At 46.9% G+C, this 21402-nt stretch overlaps 1 long non-coding RNA gene across 6 annotated transcripts; it reads left to right on the top strand.

Moving 5' to 3' along the window:
- Positions 1 to 571: 571 nt before the first annotated feature.
- Positions 572 to 21303, top strand: LOC116452649. Of its 6 annotated transcripts, XR_004243558.1 has the most exons (6): positions 572 to 719; positions 998 to 1207; positions 2310 to 2458; positions 2997 to 3116; positions 4282 to 4369; positions 17818 to 21303. It is a non-coding gene; the product is annotated as an uncharacterized LOC116452649 (long non-coding RNA). The 6 variants fall into 6 exon arrangements; XR_004243555.1 differs by lacking the exon at positions 2997 to 3116 and having other exon boundaries at positions 1049 to 1207; XR_004243557.1 differs by lacking the exon at positions 2997 to 3116 and having other exon boundaries at positions 998 to 1173.
- The last annotated feature ends 99 nt before the right edge of the window (positions 21304 to 21402 follow it).

The following is a 21402-nucleotide window of genomic DNA, read 5'->3' as shown; positions in this document are numbered from 1 at the left end:
AGGACTTGGCCCCAGCGCGAGGTGTTCGAAACACAGTTGCTCCTTCTGTAAGGTGAAAATCAGGATCCTTTGAGCTTCTTCCCCACCTTCTCGCCTGGAAACCTTTCTATCATGGAGGAAGAAATGCACATGAAAGAAAGAAAAGGAGAAGAAAAGAACCAAAGCAGGGGAGAGCCTGAGGTTTTCCAGCATGGACAAGGTCTCCGCTCTGTGTCTCTCGCTGCTGGCGCTTACCAAACATAGCCAGGGCCCCGTGAAACCTCGGGCCGGCACAGAGTGGTAAGATGAGCTCCCTCTTTATTTGGCCTAGCTAAAAATAGCAGAGGGGAAAAAAAAGGCAGAGTCAGGACCCTGCAGGACCAGTAGTCAATGGGCTGCGAGGAGCGATTGAACTCCAAGCCCTGCTCGGCAGGCTCCAGCTGACGGGCTATTTTTTGCCGTGGTTGACTAAATATGGTCAGGGAGGGAAGAGCAGGAGCAGGGGCCGCGCGCCCGGGGGTGCGTGTTTGGGATGCTTCGTTGGGTATATAAGCACTGGAAAGGTGGACTCGCGTCCTGACCAGAGCTCCCCCCTCCCTCCGCCAGCCCCCCCAGCCGTGTGCATCCCCCCGCAGCCTGACCCCCAGCCCGGGCTGACCCCCGGGGGGGTGACAAGGAGGAGGAGGAGGAGGGAAGGAGGGGGCGCAGGCACTTGTGCCGGCGCAGCCTCTCGCATCAAGGTGTGCTGCAATCCGGGCGGGCACGGTGGCTGCTCCTTAACCCCCGGCTGGCCGCGGCGCTGCCCGAGCGCGCTCCCCGCCCGCCCCGCGCAGCCCCCGCGGCACCGCGCTGCCTCGCTGCCTCCCCGCGGCACCGCGCTGCGATGCGGTGCAGCAGCGGGGATGGAGGGATGGAGTTGTGGCGGTGCTGGGCGGCGGGGGCGAGGTAAGGGTGGGTGGGAGGGGAGGGTTTGCCTGGTGGGTTTTTTTTTTTTTTAAATTTTTTTTTTCTCTCCAAGTGAGGACTAATCCCATCCCTGGGCCTGCTCTCTGTTCCCTTCCTGCATTAGAGATTGGCTATAAGGAGAAGGCTGACGGCTGCAGCATGAAGCGCATTATTACCTTGTGATTCCATGACCCTCCTCTATGCATCCCTAACTCTCGAAAGCTGATTCAGCTTTCAGCTAGTGCTCTGGTGAGTCCTCTGCTGCAACAGAAGCTCCTAACTGGTATGTCTTCTTTTTTTTTTTTTCCCCCCTCTCTTCTGCTCCCTGCCTTGCCTTTAACCGCTACCAGCTCAGCTTGGTTTAAACACTTTTCCTGGCCAATGCAGGACTAAGTGCCCATCCAACTTACCCGGGGACTTAAATGTGGGCTTCTGTATCCGGCAAATGTATGTGTGTGTGTGTGTCTGTGTGGGGATGTGCTGGATGTGTGTTTAATCTGTGGATTGCTTAGGAAACCTCACCCCCCTCTTTTTTTTTTTTTTTTTTTTTTTTTTGTTCTGCCGTGGCATACTCCGCATTTAAAAAAAAAAAAAAAAAACCACTAACAAACTGCAGAGCAAGCAGTGCACTAGAATAATCTGAACTGAAATGTTAGAACTTTGACATGCAACCGTTCTGCAAGGTTAAACCGGCCTTTAAATCCCTAATTCAGACACAGGCTGGCTAATGACACCTGGGGGGATTGGGGCTTTATTTATTTATTTGCAACAAACTAGTGCTATGAGCTGATACCAGGCAGAGCAAAAGGGTGAAATGTGGTTAAACTTAGCCTAACTTGCAATGATCTCAATGCTGTGGTGATTAACTGTTAAAATGCCGAGAAATGAGTATTAATTACAGGCGCATGGTTTGTGGACGATCAGAAAGAGAATATGGGGAGGCGGAGAAGTTCGGTTTCCCTGCAAGGGTTTGGAATTCAGGTTACATGAAGTGTAGCATCAATTGACTGTTATTGCTTCTGCAACTCAGAGTTGACTATGGTCATTATATTTTATATGATAGTGGTGGTACCTATCACATGAATATATAGACACCAGTTCTGTGAGCTGGATACTGTGGTGCACACACACACACTCATGTAGATTTAAGTACCTTTTATAGCATGCATATGGATATTTTATACACATCTTTATGCATAGGTATATAAATGCTATATACAAGCAGGTGTAATGTATCACCCAGACACAACCCATCTCCAGGCTGTGTGGAGTGTGGATACAGGTATATGTGTGCCTGTGCCGGAGGGAGTGTGCACTGTGTAATTGTATAGGCAGAAATCCGTGATTTGTGCTGTCAGTTTAATTGCTGGGTTCCTCTCGAGCAGATGGTTGTGACTGTGGCTCCCAAGGTCTGACCCCAGTCTCTCTGCCATGGGCTGTGCTGGGACGAGCGCCTGCCTCCACCTCGGCCCTGCTGGTGTCTCCCTCTCCAGTGCCCAGCCCTACACAGGGGCTGACTTCAAAGTCCCCAAAGGTTTGTGCTGCACAGCTTCAGTTTGACTTTGCCACTTGGACCTGAGCAGCACCTTGAGCCTGGGGCAGAGCAGGGATATAATATACAGCATGTTGCTTTCCATCCCTCTCACCACGCTTCTTCCCCTTTCGCCTTCAGGCAACACCTCAGGCTCTTGCCTCTCCTTTTATTTGCCCCTTGGCCTCTGCATGATCCAGTTCTCCATCCATTTTTCTCTCCAGAACAGCCAGAGTTTTATTGCATGTGTTTTTCTGCCAAGAGCAAGTGTAGGAGCTCAGCAAGCCCAAGTGGGTTGAGGACAGTGGCTGATGTTCACCCACCATCACTCCACTCCTGGTGGTAGCCGGAGGATAGGATCCACAGGGTGCATCTGATGTTACATTAAAGACACCATCACAGCCATTTGTCTGCTCCTCCACCAAAAGGCACAACCCTGGAAAGAATAAGATTCCACCCAGAACCTCAAAGCAATTCTGCTGCTGTGGTTGTGTCATTGTCTTCCGTTCTAGTAAGGATTTAAAAGGTCATTTTTTTAAAGCTCTTGCACAGGGCTCGCTTTTGGTGGCTGGCAGCTGCTGTCCCGCTGGTCTGCAGAAGCTGGGGACTGTTCAGGACTGCCCATGTCAAACGCATTTGAAGAAATCAAGTTGGGTAAAAGGTGCAGATGTTTAACAGCCCAAGAAGTCCAGTAGCTGTCCTACTGCTGTCAGTCTGAAGGAAATTCAATACCACGGAGTGCTTGGCTGTGCAACACCCCACCACCAACACTTTGTTTTTGTATGTTTGTTTGGGTTTTTTTTTTAATCTGAAGCACTCAGACTTTCCCTCACACTCCTCAGCTCTCCCTTTGCTTTAATTTCACTGCAGTCATGCATTACACCAGTGCCACAGCTCCATCTCTCTTCCCCTTAATCCAAACTAAAGGTTGAAATTTGCCTTTAAATGAGACAAATAATGATGGTTAAAAGGGCCAACAAACTCAGGGAATGAGGGGGAAGCTGCACAGAGCCAGGACTCAGGCATGTGCTGGGTATTGCTTGAGGGGTGTGAAGCGATTTTGGGGGTTGGGGCTGAGCACAGAGGATTTACACCCGGGCTCCATGCGGCCTTTGCTTTTCAGTGGTGCTGGAAGTCGATGGGGCGCAGGGAAATACTTGCTCCCCAGCTGGCAGTGATATTTTAAAAAGCAGTGAGAAGCATCGATGCAATTAGGTATTCCAAAGTGCTTAGTTTGCCACTTGCTAAGTTTACTTAAACCCTCTTTAAAGGGTTCATTAGAAGACTGTGAGAAACGGTAAAATTCATTAACACGGAGGCAGCCATTGCACATTTGCCTGTAAATTGGTATCGATCGGCGGCCGCGGCGGGCGCAGGTGAGGAGGCACCGTGCCCGCCCTGCTGAGCGAGCAGGCAGCGCCCGGCGTGACCTCCGCCGCGCTCCTGCCTAAATCCTGCCCATTATAGTCTCCCATTCAGCCCGGGCGGCGAGCGCAGCCCTGCCACTCGGCCCACATTGTTCAGGGAGCTTTAAAGCTCAGCACGGCTGCGAGGGAGGCGAGGGAGAGGGGCAGAGCCGGGGCTGCGTGCGGGACCGAGCCCCACGGGGGCACAGCGCGGTGGCGTCCAGGGCGCGCAGCCCACGGGGGCTGCGGGAAGAACTCGGCAAGACTTTGGCCCGAGCTCCCAGCACCTCGCTTTGGCTGCCTTTTATGTCTGCAGGTCTTCCCAAAGCCCCTTAGCTGGCGTGGAGCTCAACCGGATGAGTTATTAGAAGCAATTTTTAATTATTTTTTTTATTTTTAATGCCCTGAACTCGCCAAAAGGCATGTGCTATCTTTTGAGGGTTGCTTATCTGTGGGGTAGCGTCTCGCTCCCAGTGACCAGCAGAGGAAAAATCATTGGATTCACTAGGTAAGATGCTTTCTTCTTCCTATGCTTTAATCTCTACTTACTGATAGAGCAATCGCGTGTCTGGGTCTGATGAGTTCTCTTACTCTGGCGAATGGAGCAGTCCTTCCCGGTGGTGGTTTGTAAAGCAGTAGCTGGCCATTCGATTCTTGGCTTTCTGGAAACAAATTGGCTTTTTGTTTCCAAATTGTAGGATGGAGGCAATTGGGAATTGATACATATTTAACTTTCTCCCACATGGCTTTGTCTGAAATGAAACCTATATGCATATACAGCAAAGGCTTTCCTCTAAACCACATTTTGTTCTTTTTTAAATGCTAGAAGTTTATGATTTAGAATGATACACCTACTTTTAGGTGGAGTGGGAGGCTGGCTTTTACCCTGTGCCGTTTACGTTTCAAAGAGCCCCTGCCAGGGCAGCTACTGGACCTCTGCTGCTTTGTGTCCAGTGAATTATGCAGTTCCCCTTCCCAGGACCCAAAATCCATCATCTGCCGAGGGTACAGCCCAGCATTACGGGTGAGGATTGGGAGCTGGGGTGTGTGTCTGTCTGCACATGGGCTGGGCAGGAGGAAAGTCTGCTGGTTTGAACTGAGCCGTAACTCACTCTCAGGATGTAAATTGTAAATCAGCGTTATTTTTCCTCCTGTGACCATATAAATGCGCATATTGAAACTACCTGCTTGAGAGACATACTTCTTTATATGCCCATATGAACCTGGCAAGCTATGGAATGTAAAGAAGTATGTATTTCAGGTGGGAATCCTTCTCAGAGGAGCAATGTGTGACCCCGGGCAAGGCAGGGGAGAAAGACAGACAGATTATTTTATATTATTATTTTTTTTAACTGCCTGACCCGGCAGACTGACTGGGGAGTCAATTGATGATCTTGTTCCAGCGCGTGTATTGTTCTGTCACTTTGCCTGTGTCAGCAGGTGGAAATGCTCATCAGGACATTAAATATTCAATATGCTGACTGCGGCATGGGCTTTGAAAGGCGATGCCAGAGGAAAGCTGGCTGTCCGCTCCTGGGTTTTAACAGGGATGCAGGCCAATCGCTCCCTCTTCCTGCTTCCCCATCGACCCTTTTTACCCCAAAAATAAGGCTAGATAGCAAACAAAGCTGGCTGGTCTTTAAATCTCGGAACAACAAAAGGATGTGGAGGGTGGGGGGAGAAGAAGAGAGAGGAAAAGGAGACAACAGTTGTGGCCCGGGTGTGCAGTGTTTTAGCTTTAAATTAGTGTGCAAATTCCGCTTTTTGGATCTTTCCCACATTTAAACTTTTTGTGCTTGAAACTGGTGAGAAGGAGACCTTCCTTGTCAGTGTGGTGAGCCATCGAGTCAGCGGATCACAGCTAAAGCCAGAGGAGTGCCTTGAATATAGAGGTCTTATTTTCCCAAAGGAAAACAAGAAAATTAGATCTTTTAATTCTGGAAGCCTTTTCCTTTGTAACATTTTCCAATGCAAAATAGTTGGCTATTTTTCCAGAATCCTACAATAATGTGGCAAGATAAAGGAAATTCGGTTTAAATACAAGTTTAACGTTCTGCCTAGGTGGGAGTCACGTCCAAGGGTTTAAAGCTTTCAGCCCCAAATTTCTTCATATTTCTGTGATGTCGCAATGACGTGCAAAGCTGAACTCCTCAAAAAGCTGCTCCCCAGTTTCCCAAACTCTGGTTTCCATCTCTGTGGGGCTGCTTGAGGGCACATTTTGCTCTTGAGTCATTTCCCTGCAATTGCAACCCCATCTTCGTCTTGCTCGCGGGCTCCTCAGGCATCATTTGGTAGGAGTGGTGCCAGGACATGTCATGCAGAGGTTAATCAAGTCTTTCCCATCGCAGCATCCTCCCCCAGGCATGGGAAACAGGTGAGGCTCTGAGTTTGGATTTTGGGGAGTCTTTATCCGTCTCTATTCACGGTGAGCACAGTCATCACTTGTTCCAGGTACGTCAAGGGGCATTGAACTGTAAGCAGGTGCTCGTGAGTAGAGAGTGAGAAAGGGCAGGTTGGGCTGTTGGGGAGATTTCCTACCTATAGGATTTGTGGGGTTTATTGAGGTGCCTTTTTGTTGTTGTTGTTGTTTAAATTAAATACCATGGCTGATGGAGGCGTGGGCAGTGCTAAGCCCCTTCCCAGCAGAGGAGGAGCCTTTGCTTTCTTTGTCAGGTGGCTTTGGGAAGGGTGGGTTTTGCGTTGGAGGATGGCTGGTTTGCACATCATCCTGTTTGATTTTTGGGATGCTCTGGTTGTGCTGGGCCCTGGAAAGCCAGGCCATTCCTGGCTGGATGCGGTGCAGTCCCTCAGGACCCAGCCGCAGGGATGCAGCAACCGCTGGGCTCAGCCCCACCAGCAGCCACCCTGCCTGAGGACAATCCTTGGCTCACATGACCCCACAGGGATCATTCCTGTGGATGTCCAGCCCCATTTTGGGGTCAGATTTAAATTTGAAACTGGTGGGTGCTGGGAAATGAGCTGAGCCCTGGCAGGAAGGCACGGGTTCCACACAGGGCTGCAGTTCCACTCCCTTGTAAATCAGGAATGCTGTCTTGAGTTTCTGGATGAAAAATGAGGACAATTCCCACCATTCTGAATATAACATAACATTATATCTAATATATAATTTATATATGAAATTCCCCTCCTTTCCTTGCTGACCCTTTGTCCCACTTCTCATTTTCCTTCTCCTTCCTTCTTTCCTGTTCTACCTTTTTCTTTCTTTTTTTTTCTTGTTTCCTTTTTTATATCTTTTTTCTACTTTCTTTTTATTTTTTTTTTAAATTTTCTTTTTTCTTCCCCTCTCTCTCTGTTTCCTTCCCCTTCTCAGCACTAAAACCCCCGTGCCGCTGCACGTTGCTCTTGCAAAGGTGTTCACGGTTTGATTTACAGCAGATACCTGCATTTGTAATGCAATTTTTATCTCCTTCCCCCCGCCTCTCTGAATTAATACGCTTGTTAATCACATCGAATTGCTAACTTTAGGAAGTCGCTAAGTGCTCAGATTTATTTTTTATGTAAATATTTTCAAAGCTATAATTCTGAGCGCTGTCTCGCAGCATGGCAGCGGAGGTGGCAGGGGAGGCTTTGCCATGGACGGCGTCACCTGGGCTTGGGCGATGTTAAAAATGAAATGGGGTGGATGTGGCCCCCCAAGAGCTATGGTAGCCTTGATGTTGACACCAATGGAAGCAGGTGATGGCTGCAGGCCTTTGCCAACCACTTTGTACCGTTCTTCTGCTCCATGGCAGCTCTTCATCCCTTTTACACCTCTTTGGATGAAAACTGCAGCCGTTACATTGCCCGCTCTATTTTACAGCTAAATTAGAGCCACTTCTCTTAAACTTTTTATGAACTGGTGGGCATCTCCTGACCTTGAGTGCCGTGGTGGGTGTGATACAAGGAGCATCCGTGCTGGACCTGCAGCGCTGGGATGCTCAGGTGCACCCATCCATCCTGCGAGCCGAGGACTGTGCAGCACCAGGCACGGAAACAGGAGCTCTGAGAATTGTAAAAGCCATAAATCCAGTGGACCAAATTAGTTAAATTTTTCTATTCTATGCCTCACAAAATCCAGCCGTTCTGGAGATGAATTCCCCGCATGTAAGCGGAACTACCGGCAGGTATAAGATGGATATTTCGCACGTGCACACGAGAGCACAGGGACAAATTTGTGCCATGCGGTTTTCCCTGGCGGGTTTTTCTTTTTTCTGTACTTTTGTGTGCTTGTTACATTGATGATCCATTATTACAGTTGTTACTATTACTTAATGTTGGAAGACAGGTGGTCCCATAAATTCTAGCACCTCAATTTTTTTTTTAATAAAGGGGGGGGGGGCATGTTTGCAATTCAAGTTTAATAGTGCATTCATCAAGAGCAATAAAGCATTTTATTGCACAAGTATTTCAAGGGATGTGCTGGCCCTGGTAAAAGCATTAGTAAAGGGGTGCATCAGCAATCTCATTTAAAACTGTCGACCCAACGTGAAAAATGTTGCGTTGAAGAATAAACTGCTATTAAGCATGATTAGATTGACCTGCAGGACAGATATTTTAGCTGCAGCAGCACAAGTCGATCAAAGTGAGCATCGCTTAGATTGCAAATTTCTTTTTTTTAATGCCCTAAATTAAAAATGAAAGAGCCTCAGAATATTTAGGACCAGAGAGTGACTTTGGGGGTGAGATTTGTGCATTCGATTCGAAGCGGTTTGGGAAAGTGGGGAAAGGGGGAAAAGGTATTAATTACTGCCCCTTTAGCATACATTGAAAATATGTTACTCAGATCAACCAATCAAAAAAGAAATTGTGCTGACTCAGCACTCAGGCTAGTCTGCACGTCCGATTGCAGAAGAGATCAGCACTGCACTGCAGTATCTTTCCCTGCCTTTGACACCAGCCTAGCTGGGCAGGGCTTCCCTTGTGTTTCCCAGGACTGGTTTAGGCCAAGAACAAGAGAAGGCCCTGAAGAGAGGAGGAGAGAGTCAAGGTTGCACGAGCCTTGAGCTGCTAACAAATCCTTTTTAGTCAGTAGAAAGAGCTTCCATGCTAGGTTTGCCCTGCCAGATGCAAGCGGCATGAATTGCTTGGGAATATATCTATTTTTAAAGACTTTCACCACATCTTGCACTTAGCAGTGACTGTGGGCGAGGGGGTGGTGTGTTCCTAGCAAGAGAAATATCCTCGCTCCTCAGCTCGGATCCCTCTCTGAAAGCCCAGGGCTGATTTCAGTGCCGCACTGGCGGGTGCCTCCCAGAGAAGACGCTGGGTTAAATGTTCACCGCTTGATGCTGAAGTTGCTCTTGACCTCAGCCAAGCAGGCAGTGATGCTGAGAGCTGCATTCCCACTGGGATGCAGGGGGTCATGCTGAGAGCAGCCCAGTGTTCCAAGGACGGGAGCCAAGAGAGAGCATGAGCTCCACTGCTGGCTCACTGGGCTTGCAGACAAGTTGTGTAGCTCGCCTGCCTCAGTTTCCCTCTGAGGCAAAGTAGGTGCTCGCTGGGGAGTTGTTGAAGCTGTGTTTGCACTGCAAGGCTGAAGGTGGAGGTGGCCAAGGCAGGTTGGTGCAACGACCTGAGGCCAAGATTGTTCTGGGTTTGCAAGGACTTCCCTGCTTTGGTGTTAGCTTGCACAGTTCTGCCCTGCATGTATTTGGGGAGACGGCACAGCCTGCCTGGACTGTGCCCCTCTGCCCTCGTGTTGCCATGCAAAAACTCACCTGGGTTCCCCACACCTTGGAGCAGGCGCAAGGTGTGAGGTGTGGAGGCTGGACCTCAACCAGGACTCCACAGAGCCGTGTCTGACTGGGGGATATCCCAGTAGGATGATGGGCAATGGGGTCTGTGGGGTGCTCCGGCACCGTGGGGCTGCTTGCTGGTCACCAGTGTGGCTGCAATCACTGCTGGGTGACTCTGCCAGCACTGGGCAGGTTGGGCTATGCCAGGCTTAACCAGCTGTACATGCTCAGCCCTGAGCACCTTGGTGGGCACCTACAGGAGGAGCAGTGTGCCTGTGGGCTGCTGTCTCCCAACCACTGCAGCACTCCGTGATGCTGTTAAGGAGTTTTTGTTTGCCCTGAGTGAGCAGCACCAGCGTGCATCCCTGGGTTAGTCTGTATTTTTCCAGAACGGTCTGTACGGAGGAGCAGGGCTGGTGGATGACACCCTTGTGTGCAAGAGGAAGGCTTTCAGACACAGATATGTCTTGACTAAAGCAAGATTTGATAGTCAAAGGTTTTAGCAGTTGGAACAGTTGCTGGTGGTGCTCAGGAGGCTCAAGGGAAGCAGGCGACTGACATCTCCAACAGATGCAGGGTTTTCCTTTTTTTTTCCTTTTCCTTTTTTTTCTCCTGAAGCACAGAGCTGTGCCTGTAAATGCCTCACCATGCCCAGATATGGCCTGTGCTGGGACCTGTGCCTCTATCTAAAAAAGCCCTGGGCAGACTGATGAGCCTGGGAGAACTGGGGAACAACTGCTATAAATAGTGCTCATTCTCAGCTGCCCTTCTGGGGGGACAGGATTAGGTGGCATCTGGGCAGCCAGGAGGCGTGGGACTCGTGACCACTAACCGCAGAAGTCACCCAGCAGCTGTAAGGACAGGAGCCATCCCTGCAAAGACCTTACATAGACAAGTCAAGCCTGACATTTGGGGAGTCGGATAAAGCCACAGGAGCAGGAATCCAGTGACCTAAGAGCAATGGAGAATAAAGTTCACCGCAACGGCCAGGACAGCGCTTCCAATCTGAGATGTGACCTGGCATTGGACACAGGACTTGACTTTTGGCTTTTCAAGCTGTTTGGTGCAAGCAAAGGAAGGTGTCAGGAAGGAGTTGGTGACATGGGAAGCAAAGTGTCACAAGGAGTTGATGAGATGAAAAGACGGGTGTCCCCTTCTGGGACGCTGTGGGTTAATTTGCTTGTTAATTTCCTGGCAGCGAGACTATTGGAAGCTCTGATTTAATATTTGTGTTTACTTCGGGTAAACAAATTAACAAAAACCCCCAAGTCTTAATAATTTAAGACACCAGCTTGATTGAAGCTAGCAGAAAGTAATGAATCTCATGCTGTGATTTCACTCCCAACCTGACAGGACGTGGGCAGTGCCTGGAGCTCATGGCCATGTGGATGTAGGGTAACTGGTCCCTAAATGTGAGAGGGCTAATAGGTATGGACTGCAGGAGTGTGAAACAGCTTTTGTAAGACCAGAGGAGAAGGACTGTGCTGTGCTTGAATTAACTCACCCTTGAATATTTGAAGGGAAAGGTGGAGCAGGGAGTGGGGAAGGTTTGGCCAAACAGAGGAGGCGGCTGTGCAGGTGATACCTGGAAGGGATGTCCTGAAATGTGCGCAGTGGGAGACTGGGGATAAAATCATGGAGCAACACGGCAGCTTGTCCCTGAGCAGGTCTGCTGTGGGATGGGGACTGGAATGTGCAGGCAGGGTGGGATGGGTATTTATGCCCAGGCTTTGGCCCTTCTGTCCCTCACGGTGTCAGGGCTGTGCTGCACCACTTTACCTTCTTTAAATTAAGCCAGCTTTGTCCTAAAGCCTTGTCTTTGAGACAATAAGACGCACCCGCTAAAATCTATTGTGCCATTTTTGCAAAGCCCAGCAAAAGTCACCCGTGCATCGTCCCCTCCCTGTCCTCCACGCTCATTTGGCCTATTTGAAACTGAATTTATTCCTGGGAAGGTCCCCATCAATTTGCTTTGCTCTTTTGTTGACAAGTTTATTAAAAACCTGGGCAACTACATATTAAACTTTTATCAGTGTCGAGGAAGAATACATCCTTTGAGCGGCCACAAAAGTTATGGATTGGGGCTTAATGTTTCTTGTTCCACCATTTGGCTGAGTCAGCGTAACAAATAAAAGCTGCCACTTCTATTTTTTTTCCCTTTCTTGAGAGACAGTTCCCTTAACAGTATAAGTAACTGTGTCCAGTAATGCAAAAAAAGGTTCCAGGTCTGGGTAAACAAGAGGCATTTTTTTTTTCTTTGTGGCCATAAGTCTGTAATGATTTGAATAACTAATTTAAAATAAGAAAATACGAACCCTGGAGAAAGTTATTGCTGCTTTGCTCTGAGCCAATAGTTTTGGTAAAATAACTGTTACTTTATAGTATTTATATGAAAAAATTCACTGCAAATTAATAATTGCTGTACTGCAAGTGATGTGTTTTCATCCAGTGTGAGGGCTGGAAGGGGTTGGAGAGATGTTTGGTTGGGGATGTCCCTTCACGCTGCTGCAATAGGGGATCTTCGCTCTTTTTTAGTCATGAGACGAAACAAAGAGGAGGGCAATATGTTGCACCAAAGATGTTAAAAATAAAGCGTTAGAATTGCATAACCTAGTTCCTGCTGTGCAGCTGAGTTTTTAGAAGTTGAAAGAAGCCTGAGAAATAATTGGTGGGAAGGAGTTTAAACTGATATAACAACAGACAGGCAGGGCGAAAAAAGTGAGCATTGGCAGGACTAAGCCACAATTCTTAAACTCTGCTGGGCAAATAAATAAATAACACAGCATCTTTCTCTGCCTGTCACCGTGTCCAAGGATTTTTTAGTTCTTAAACAGGTTTGCTGGCATAATTTGTCAAGTCCAACAGGGAGGTTTCCGTGTGACAGCTGATCGTTTTTCACCAGGCACAGTGGTGCACCAGAGCCGTCCTGGCGGCTCGGAGCAGCTCCATAATTAGACAAGAGTTAACATTCCTCTATGAGATGGCTCATCCCTCCTGCCCAGGGCATGGCACAGCCCCCCAGGGCCCATCCTGCGCCGTGCCCACGGCCGGCAGGGAGCATTCCGGACAAATCCATCTGCCTCCAGGAGTTTATCTGCATCACCATTTGCTCCAATTATAACTAATTGGACACATATTGCATTTTCATAGTATCTAATTTTCTATTGATTTTAATGGGACTGCTGGTGTTTTGTACTATTAAGTGGTATCTCCTATCAGTTGTTATTTAAAAACGCTGAGTGCACTCCCCTGTATGGGATTATGCAGTCAGCACATGTTTTAAAACCTGTTTAATTGTTAGGTCCATAAAATGCACAAACTGTATTAGGGAATGGCTTTGTTCTCTTTTGAGAGTATGAGTAGCAAAACAAAAAAATCCAATTCCACAACTATTTCCATGGCTGGTTTCAGGAGGTGCAGCTCCCAGAGACCTGCTCAGAGTCTTTGGGAAAACAGCTTTGGAGGGACCATCTTGATCCCACATGGAGCCAGCTCCCTCCAGGTAATGATGCTCTGCATTGTCAGAACAGAGCGGGTCTGTGCTTGAAACGGGACTGTTACTTTGACAAGAGGCCTAGGACCAAAATTTGGGTTGAGACAGAGATAAAGTTACTTTAGATGCTCTGTATAACTAAGGAATAAGGTGATAACCGTAGGGTTTGGAACTTTATTCCCTGTCATAAGTATTGCTGTGTACCTTGGCAATACACCCAAATAAAACCAGACGATCAAATTAGCTATTTCATTTCAGCAAGTACTCACTGAAGCAGGGTGAAAGCAACAGTCCTCTGGTCAGCACCATTTAAAGAAGAAAAGATTTAAAGGAGAGATTTAGGGGAGGAAGGGAGAGGTGGCCCGGCAAAGAGCATTTCCAGCAGTACACGGGGATCACTGGCTCAGGGATGTTGGATAACAGCAATAATGGTGGAGAAGGCAGATTAAAGGAGATGGAAATAATGTTTTGGGGCAGCCAAGTTATCCTAGGGTGCTGGTGAGTTTGCTGTCAAGTTGCTGCCTTCGCTGCTCATTAGCAATTAGCACGTTGTGTTTGTTGGAGACAGGTGAGTTCATGAGGGTGTATAAATTAAATAGACACTTTATTAAGTTCAGGTAATAGTTTTGGTTTGAAAGACTGAGTGGCTACTGCGATGTCAGCAACTGCTTTAGTGCACAAAGGAACTGAATGCTTTTTAATTAAGTCAAATAAAATCCAAGCAGAAGGCTCTTGAGCCTTGTCTGGAGTCTACTTTTTGGGTTGAACATCTTTAATTTTAGAAATGTTAATAAAACACAGTCTACTTTTTCCCTGTAATAATATAAGTTCAATTAATATTTGATGTCTGTAAGGAAAAGGATAAAAGCAGTGAGCTTGTATTTTCTGGTTTACAAATGGCACATTGGGCAGAACCCTGCGACTGTGGCATTGATTTAAACATCCTTGCAAAGACACCATGCAATAAAGTTGAATCATCTGCAGTATAAGTATGGCTGTTTGGGGGAAAAAATAGCAATGCAAGAGAGTAGACATTTTCCTGTATTATCAAAAGCCACTTCATTTTGAGGAAATTTCCTCCAATTTAGTAATGTTTGGATGGAAATCAAATAACACATTAGCTTGGGGAAAGGGGAAAAAAAAAATCCTTCCAAAGCTAATTACAAAGGGAATGTGCACTTCATTAAGATAAAGCTGTAGGAAATCAATGTTCTGTATTGTTGTTTTTTCCTTTTGATTGGATTTTAGAATGATAAATTGTTCGTGCATTTGATCTAAAAATGATTTGTTTATTCAGATGAAGAGCAACAGTACTTTGTCTCATTTGGCCTTTTAGCTTATAACGATAATGGCTTGGAGGGCTGCTCATTTCTCAAAAGTGTATTGGACTGGAATAGCAGGAGATTTCTGGACTCAGAAGGATGGGCCCCATGCAAGGGTTCGTTGTAGGCTAATTCTATTGCATGTTGAATCTTCTGCTTCATTAGGAATATCGACAAATGCTGATAAATTCTTTGGCTTTTCTGTACTGTCTATAACGTGTCTTTATTAGAATATTGAGGCTGAAGAGGAAAGATCTGCAATAGAGGAGATTCTCTTATGTTGGATACTACTGATCCTACTTGCCACAGCACTGGGGGCTTTTGCCCGTTTTCCTGGATATAATCATGGACAGCACTGCCAGGCACAGGCACCATCCAAGGGTGGCCAGAGAGGGAAAAGCCATCATGTGTTTGTTCTGTTATTTTGGCTTTGATCCACCTCTAGCCCCTGGCTCTCACTCAGCGTGCCCATGGCTCTCCAGTGCCATCCCACAGCGCCTGTAGGCTTTGCCCAGCTCAGGATAACAGGGAGGCACCAGCACCTGTTCCTTCCACACCTTTCCAATGCAAGACCCAATTTCATGAGGAGATGATTGGGCCTGACTTCACTTTGGACACAAGCCCAAACGTGGTGGTGTTGGGTGGTTGAGGTTTCAGGCCTGGTTTGGGGTGCTGTTGCCGGCTGCACTTGCACAGGCAGGAAGGGAGAGCAACACCAATCCCAATGTAGGATTGGCAAACTCTCCTGCCAGATCCTGCCTGTTGAGCCTGGCAGTGCTCAGCAGGCAGAGATGAAGCCTGTCCATCCTGTTTCACAGGAGTGGGGGCCCACAGGCATTTGGGAATGAGCACTGCCTCGCTGGAGAGATCAGGGGCTTCAGCAGAGCTCCGACCTCTGACCACATCTGTAATCCATCTTGCTTGGGTGGCTGGTACAGCCCCAGAGCCCAGCCTGGCAGTGCCTGGGCTGGCAGAGACCTGGACCCTCCCTGCTGGGATGCTACAAATCCCTGTGGGTTGCAGCCCTCTCCAGCTTTATAACGTGGGCTGCTCTTTCTCAGCTGCTGGGAAAGCCTCACCACCAGAGAGACATCATTAGTTTTGATTAATGGCATCCAGAAGAGAAAACCTAATTTTCTAAAAAGGAAAACCTTACCCATAACTCACTGCAGAGAATTTAAACAAAATGTTATAGAACATCCATGCCGACTCACATTGATTTCAAATATGTTCCAAGGCACTCCCCGAAAGCAAAGCAGGAGGGAGTGGGGACAGCTCTGGTCCCCAGCAGAAGATGCTCAGTGTAACCCCACACCTTTCTCCCACAGCGCTGCTTTCAAAGGACTGACCCCAAATCAACAGGGCTGGGACAGAGCACACGTACCTGGGAGCAGAGTGTGTTTGAGGTGGTGACGCTCAGGCAGTTTGGTGCACTCTGTCCCAAAATCCATGTGTCCATCAGGGTTTAGCTCAGTATAGCCTCAGTTGCTAATGGCACTTCCACCTCTACCCAACCACCAGTAAATGATTGCTTTCCTTTGTCTCCCGTAAGTCACCAAAGGATGAATTTAATACTTCCAGGTCTTCACTGTCTAAGCTTCCTTTTAGTTCCTTGGCTTGATTGTCTCTTGAAAAGGTACCTAGAGATAACTTGATTAAATTAATTGTTGAGCTCTTTTTAAAAAGCTATTCTCTCTCCCTTTCTCTCTCCATCTCTCTCTCCATTTATTTATAGGCAGCTTAGAGTAACGGGTTTGGGCAGTTAAGTGATCTGCAGTGCTTACCGTGACAATGCGAAGCCTGTAATTCTTCGGGAGATAAAATGCTGGCCCACTTGCAATATTTCTGCGTGCAGAGGTTCCAAGCACAGGTGCTTTTCCCTGGTTTCGTCTTGCAGCACGGTGGGCTGTGAGGGAGAGGGGGGAAAAGTCACCTTTGCCTTATGACGCATATAAATTCTTTAAATAGGTTATGCACATGGCAATGTGCGATGTCTGCGCGTGGCTCCGGGTTAAGAAGGAAAGGCCTGACTTTATTGGCTCCCACTGCAGAAATGATTGGAGCTGCTGTGATTTTTAAATTTGATTTACCGCGTTATTTTTAGCCGTGGGGTGTTCATGCTGCAGGGCTCTCCAGGAGATATCAACACCCCAGTGCTGAGATGTGAACCATCACAGGAGCGACTTGGACAGTAGTGGTGTAGCAGGGACTTGTTTTCCCCATTTGGGGACAAATTGCCAGATTATGAGATTGCAAGAAAGAAAAGCCTTTTTTTTTCTTTCATTACCTCCTCCCTTTTGTTTCCTTTCCGCCAATTTCCTGTTGGTTTCTGGTGATGGCAAATACAACCATTGCCTGAGCAGCTCTTAAACCTCCTGAACATGCTGATTTTAATGCCAGATGAGAAAACACAGGAGGCTTCACAGTAGGGAAGCAAAGTTTGCTAACCTCTAAAAAAATATTTCAGGTGTTCCAGCCTTTTCCCTCCCATTTTTCAAGGAGAGCCCTGAGGGGAGAAGAGTTCTGCAGCCCAAGTTCCTTGGCTGTGGGCTGGGCTGGTTGTAGCAAACGACACCTCTGCTGCTACGTGTTGGATGTCACTTCAGACACTGAAACACAGGGCATGGAGTAGGACAGTACACGATAAAACACTGAAAGGAAGGAGGCAGGAGGTGATAATTAAAACATCTGGAGGAAAACAATAGCCTTTACTTATGTCACACTGTTGTAGCAGCGTGGCTCTCAAAACAGAGCCAAATATCAGGTTTTAAAATGCTTCAGGCTGATGGTTACTGCTGCAGACTATTCCACTGCTGTTCAACCTGCCTCTTTAATTCAGACCCGCTCTTCAGCCGTAGCCTCTAAGAAGCTTAAATAAATCCTGACTGCCTGAAAGTGAAGCCATTTGAACCAGTGCGGCATCAGGCAGCAAGTTCAGAAGAGGTCCAGGCAGCTGGGAAAGAAAAGACCCCGAGGAATTCTCTTCTCTGCTGCCACAGCCCATGGGGCCAAATGCTTTGCTAAAGCTGGTAAAATGGAACCAAATCAACTGTTCAATGGATTTGGTCCCCTTCAACCAGCTGTAGCTGTGCATTGATCTCTCAGACGCACCTTGGAGGATGAAACACTTGAACCCGACCAGGGCGGCTCAGGTAGAAGACAAATGGCCACGTGAACACTGCTGATAAGGAAATCATGATGATTGGCATCTACAGATCTATCACTCGGGCTCTAAACTGGTGGGCTGAGCCTGAGTCATTATGTGGTTGCCAGTCAATTCTGCCTAACGGAGACCACTCAAGATTGATAATCCCTATCACCTTCCTCCATTGATCTCAGCTGTAACCCAGTGTATTCCCACTGCAAGTGCTTGCATTTTCATATGTGTTTGCTCATGCCCACCCAGGAGCCCTGTGCCTCGGCGTTTCATCTGCTGCAAGGAAGAATAAAGGTTTTGATCTGAAGTTCCCTCCTTGTGTTTTGTACCACATGCCGAGCTGCTCCTTCAACAGCTCTAGTGAAGAAATGGGCTGTTACAGGGCTACCAGAGCTGGGAAGGAGTTGGGAATACCAACTGCTTCCTCACTACCCCAAACTGCAAGTATCCACGGTCTGCACTAGCCAACAATATTTTTTTGTTAATGAGATAAAAGCTGTGCTCCTAAAAAAAGAGTTTCCTGTTTGACTTTGTTGACCTAAAAGACTTGTAAAGTCTCTACCCCGGTCTGGTCCTTATAAGCACTAATGTTATGCTAATGGAGTTAAAGAAAATCACTCACTTTCCCATGTAATAATGATTGGTGGGAAAGTAAGCTGGGCGTCATCCTTTCCTAGCCATCGTAAATCTATAGGACTCTCACAAGCTATGAATATTGCCGCTTTAATGAGCCATTTGGATGCAAAAGTCTGATGGGAGATTATTCATGTCTTTACTTCTTAACAACACCTGGCCCAAGTTAACCCCTGGCATGAGAGTGTGCAGAGATTTGTCTCTTTTCACACGCTAGAAATTAGGTTTACTTCATTTCACATCCTGGTCCTTTAGGTACCGTTTAAATGTTCTTACTAGGGCCAAGAGTATTCGTGTGCTTCAAGATAAGGAGTTGTTTGATGGATCTGAGCCTTAACATGCATCTAATATTTATGTCACTGGGTATTTAAAAGGCAAAGACATGAGGAGCAATGTTACTGCAGGAGCGCCTTTCCTCAGCTAAAAGGAAAATAGTGCTTACTCAATCCTGCTGGCTCATTTTTCTGTACTTTAACAGTGCCTAAGCATCCATGTCGATATCCTACTGAAGTCTACATGTGTTTTTTCTCCCCATATACTTCAATCAGATCAGACACGTTTTCCTTCTTGCCACCAGCTGATTTCTTGGGAATATGTAAAAGAAATTAGACATTCTATTATTTTTAATTTATTTATCTTCACAACTGCAGCATCGTTCCAAACAGCCAACAGTGCACCCAAAAGGGCTTTGACCTGGCCTGATAGAAGAGACTCGAGCAAATGCAAAATGCACTTGCTGACATTTGTGCCTGCAAACAGAGGAAAAGGAGCAGCTCCAACAAATCCCTGCATTAGCATGGAGCCAGTGTGATGCCGTGGGTAGTGAGGGTGCTCGTTGCTTTCCAGTTGAAGCCTCACAGCACAGCTCTGCCCTTGGCAAAAGAGCCAAATGGCCACTAGTTCTGTAGCTCTGAGTCACCTCTTGACACCTTATCTGTCCTGGATGATTAATTGCTTTGTAGTTATCCGTGCTGGTTTCTGAGCACTACTCAATCCCAGTTCCTAATTCCCATCTCAGAAGCATCAAGCAAAGGCATCTGCTGAGGCAGGAATGACTGTCCAAGCAAACTACCTCAGTGCTGTCGCTGCCAGTCCTGAGATTCCTGAACATCCTTGGGATGAAAGCACAAGGGAAGGGGAATCCTCAGCACAAGTCCCTAATTGCTGGCAGCCTGAGCTGTGAATGATGTTGAGACTCTAGAGGAAAAGGTTGAGTAGAAACAGATGCTTCCAGCAGGTTGTGGCCTGGGTTTCCAAAATACCATGCTCCTCCCGCCTGCTCCCACAATCTGGGTTATTTTCCCTTGTTCCCCAGGGCTGAATCCAATGTAAACAACACCATTATTAATATTCTTCCTTGGTAATGATAATTAAGTTGCTAAAAAATGTCAAATAGGGAAGCTGGAGGCATTGCAACTTGAACAAAACCAGGGAATGTAAATGAAAACATTTGTTCCTTAAAGAAGTGTGGTACCCTCAAAGCCACCTTGAATAGCAGGGAAGCTTCCAGTTCTCTGGAAGCAAGAGAAGGTATGAATACACAGGGATCCCAAAAGTTGGGCCGTGCATTTAAATGCATAAATGTGGATCCCACCTTCAGGCACCCATGCTTGAAGATTTCTGGCTATGTTTTTATTGCCTAATTATATCTTTATGGAATGAGAAATTCAACTCACTTAGCACGGAATTTCTATAACAATACAGCCATTAAGGTCTAGTCAAGGAAATATGAGGCCCAAGCAGAAGGCAGCAGGTAGACTTCAGAAGAGCTCTCTAGGGACTGATAATGTGTAGGCACAAATGTAAGGCATGGGCCAAAAAATTGTACGTCTCCTTCCCAACAATTTGTGTTTCAGCTCTGCTCACTCACAAACCCTTCCTGAGACAACAGCAGGGTTTGGAGCAAACTGAGCTCGCTGATATCTGCCCTTTGCAGCTGGGAGCTGCCCAGATCCTGAACCCATCCATGGTCTGAAAATGGGATCTGCTTTAGTCGATTTCCCATAAAGCACAGTTCTGAGGGGAAGTCTTACCACTGGCTTTGAAAACCCCAGGAAAACTCCTGGCTAAGTCATTAGAAACCTTTAGCCAACCATCCTTAACTACATCAAATCTAATTGTTTCCCATATCTTCTAAGAGGCTGCTTCTGATGGCTCACCAGACACTGCTGGTTTCCTGGAAACCCTATTAGCTTCTCAAACAAGGCAATCCTGAGGACTCACTCCTGCAAACCTTTTGTGCAAATATTAAATAACAGCGAATAATTAGCAAGAATAATCCTTTTTGCTTGACCCTCTTCTGTAATAAAGACCTTTGTCAGCGAATGCAAACGTTATTTTGAGGAGCAATTCATAATCTAGAGCTGTTGAACACATCAGCCTAAATACACTAATACTCTAATATCCATATTTGTGCAGGACTTAAGACAGACAAAAACAGGCACGTTCTCTGTCCCAAAGACCTAAAAGCATTCACCAGTCAAGCATAGGAAGAGGATGTGGCAAAAGAGGTGGCAAAGAAGGGACTCACTTCTGCATTTGCTATATCTTCAAGTGTCTTAGGTGGTGTGATCAAATCAGCTGGATTCTGTCCATGGAGATTTTTTCTGAGCATCCTTTTCCTTCACCTGTTTTTCTTTTATTTTTTTTTTTTTCTGAGAGGGGAGAAAAGAAAGGACAAAGAAGCCAACAGGCAGATAATTGTTCTGTGCTGACAGTTTGTCAAGTGATGGAAGAACAATTTTAGTTAAGAGATCTGCGTTACAGGGGCGAGCGAGCAGAAGTCTCTTCTTTTCCTCCCAGATGGCATTGACATATAGCCTGAAGGGGCTATCAGGATACAAAGCTAAAGATGGTTAAAGACATTAAAAACTGTACAATGTGAGCACCATCTACGCCAGGACCATCATCTAGGAGGAAGATTCATCCTGACGTATCAGGCAGAAGTCAGATCTTGGTGTTATATAAAGCTGTTGAGCCGAAAGTATTTTTGAGATAGATAAAAAATATCTATTCCTGCTACTAACCATGCCTTTTCCAGTAGGTTTTTACTGACTCTTGAAAAGCTATGACCAATAAATGTGATGATCTGCCTTCCCTTTTCTTTCTGGGTGAACAATATCTTCTGGGGGGTGTTGATCACTGCAGGCAATGAGTGTCTTGAGCCATTCCAGTCTAACTCCACTTCCCAGCAAGACATTG

Source organism: Corvus moneduloides, chromosome 17 (assembly GCF_009650955.1).
Source record: "Corvus moneduloides isolate bCorMon1 chromosome 17, bCorMon1.pri, whole genome shotgun sequence".
Lineage (NCBI taxonomy): Eukaryota > Metazoa > Chordata > Aves > Passeriformes > Corvidae > Corvus > Corvus moneduloides.
Note: the sequence above shows the minus strand (reverse complement) of the source record. Positions and strands in the feature narration are given on the sequence as shown.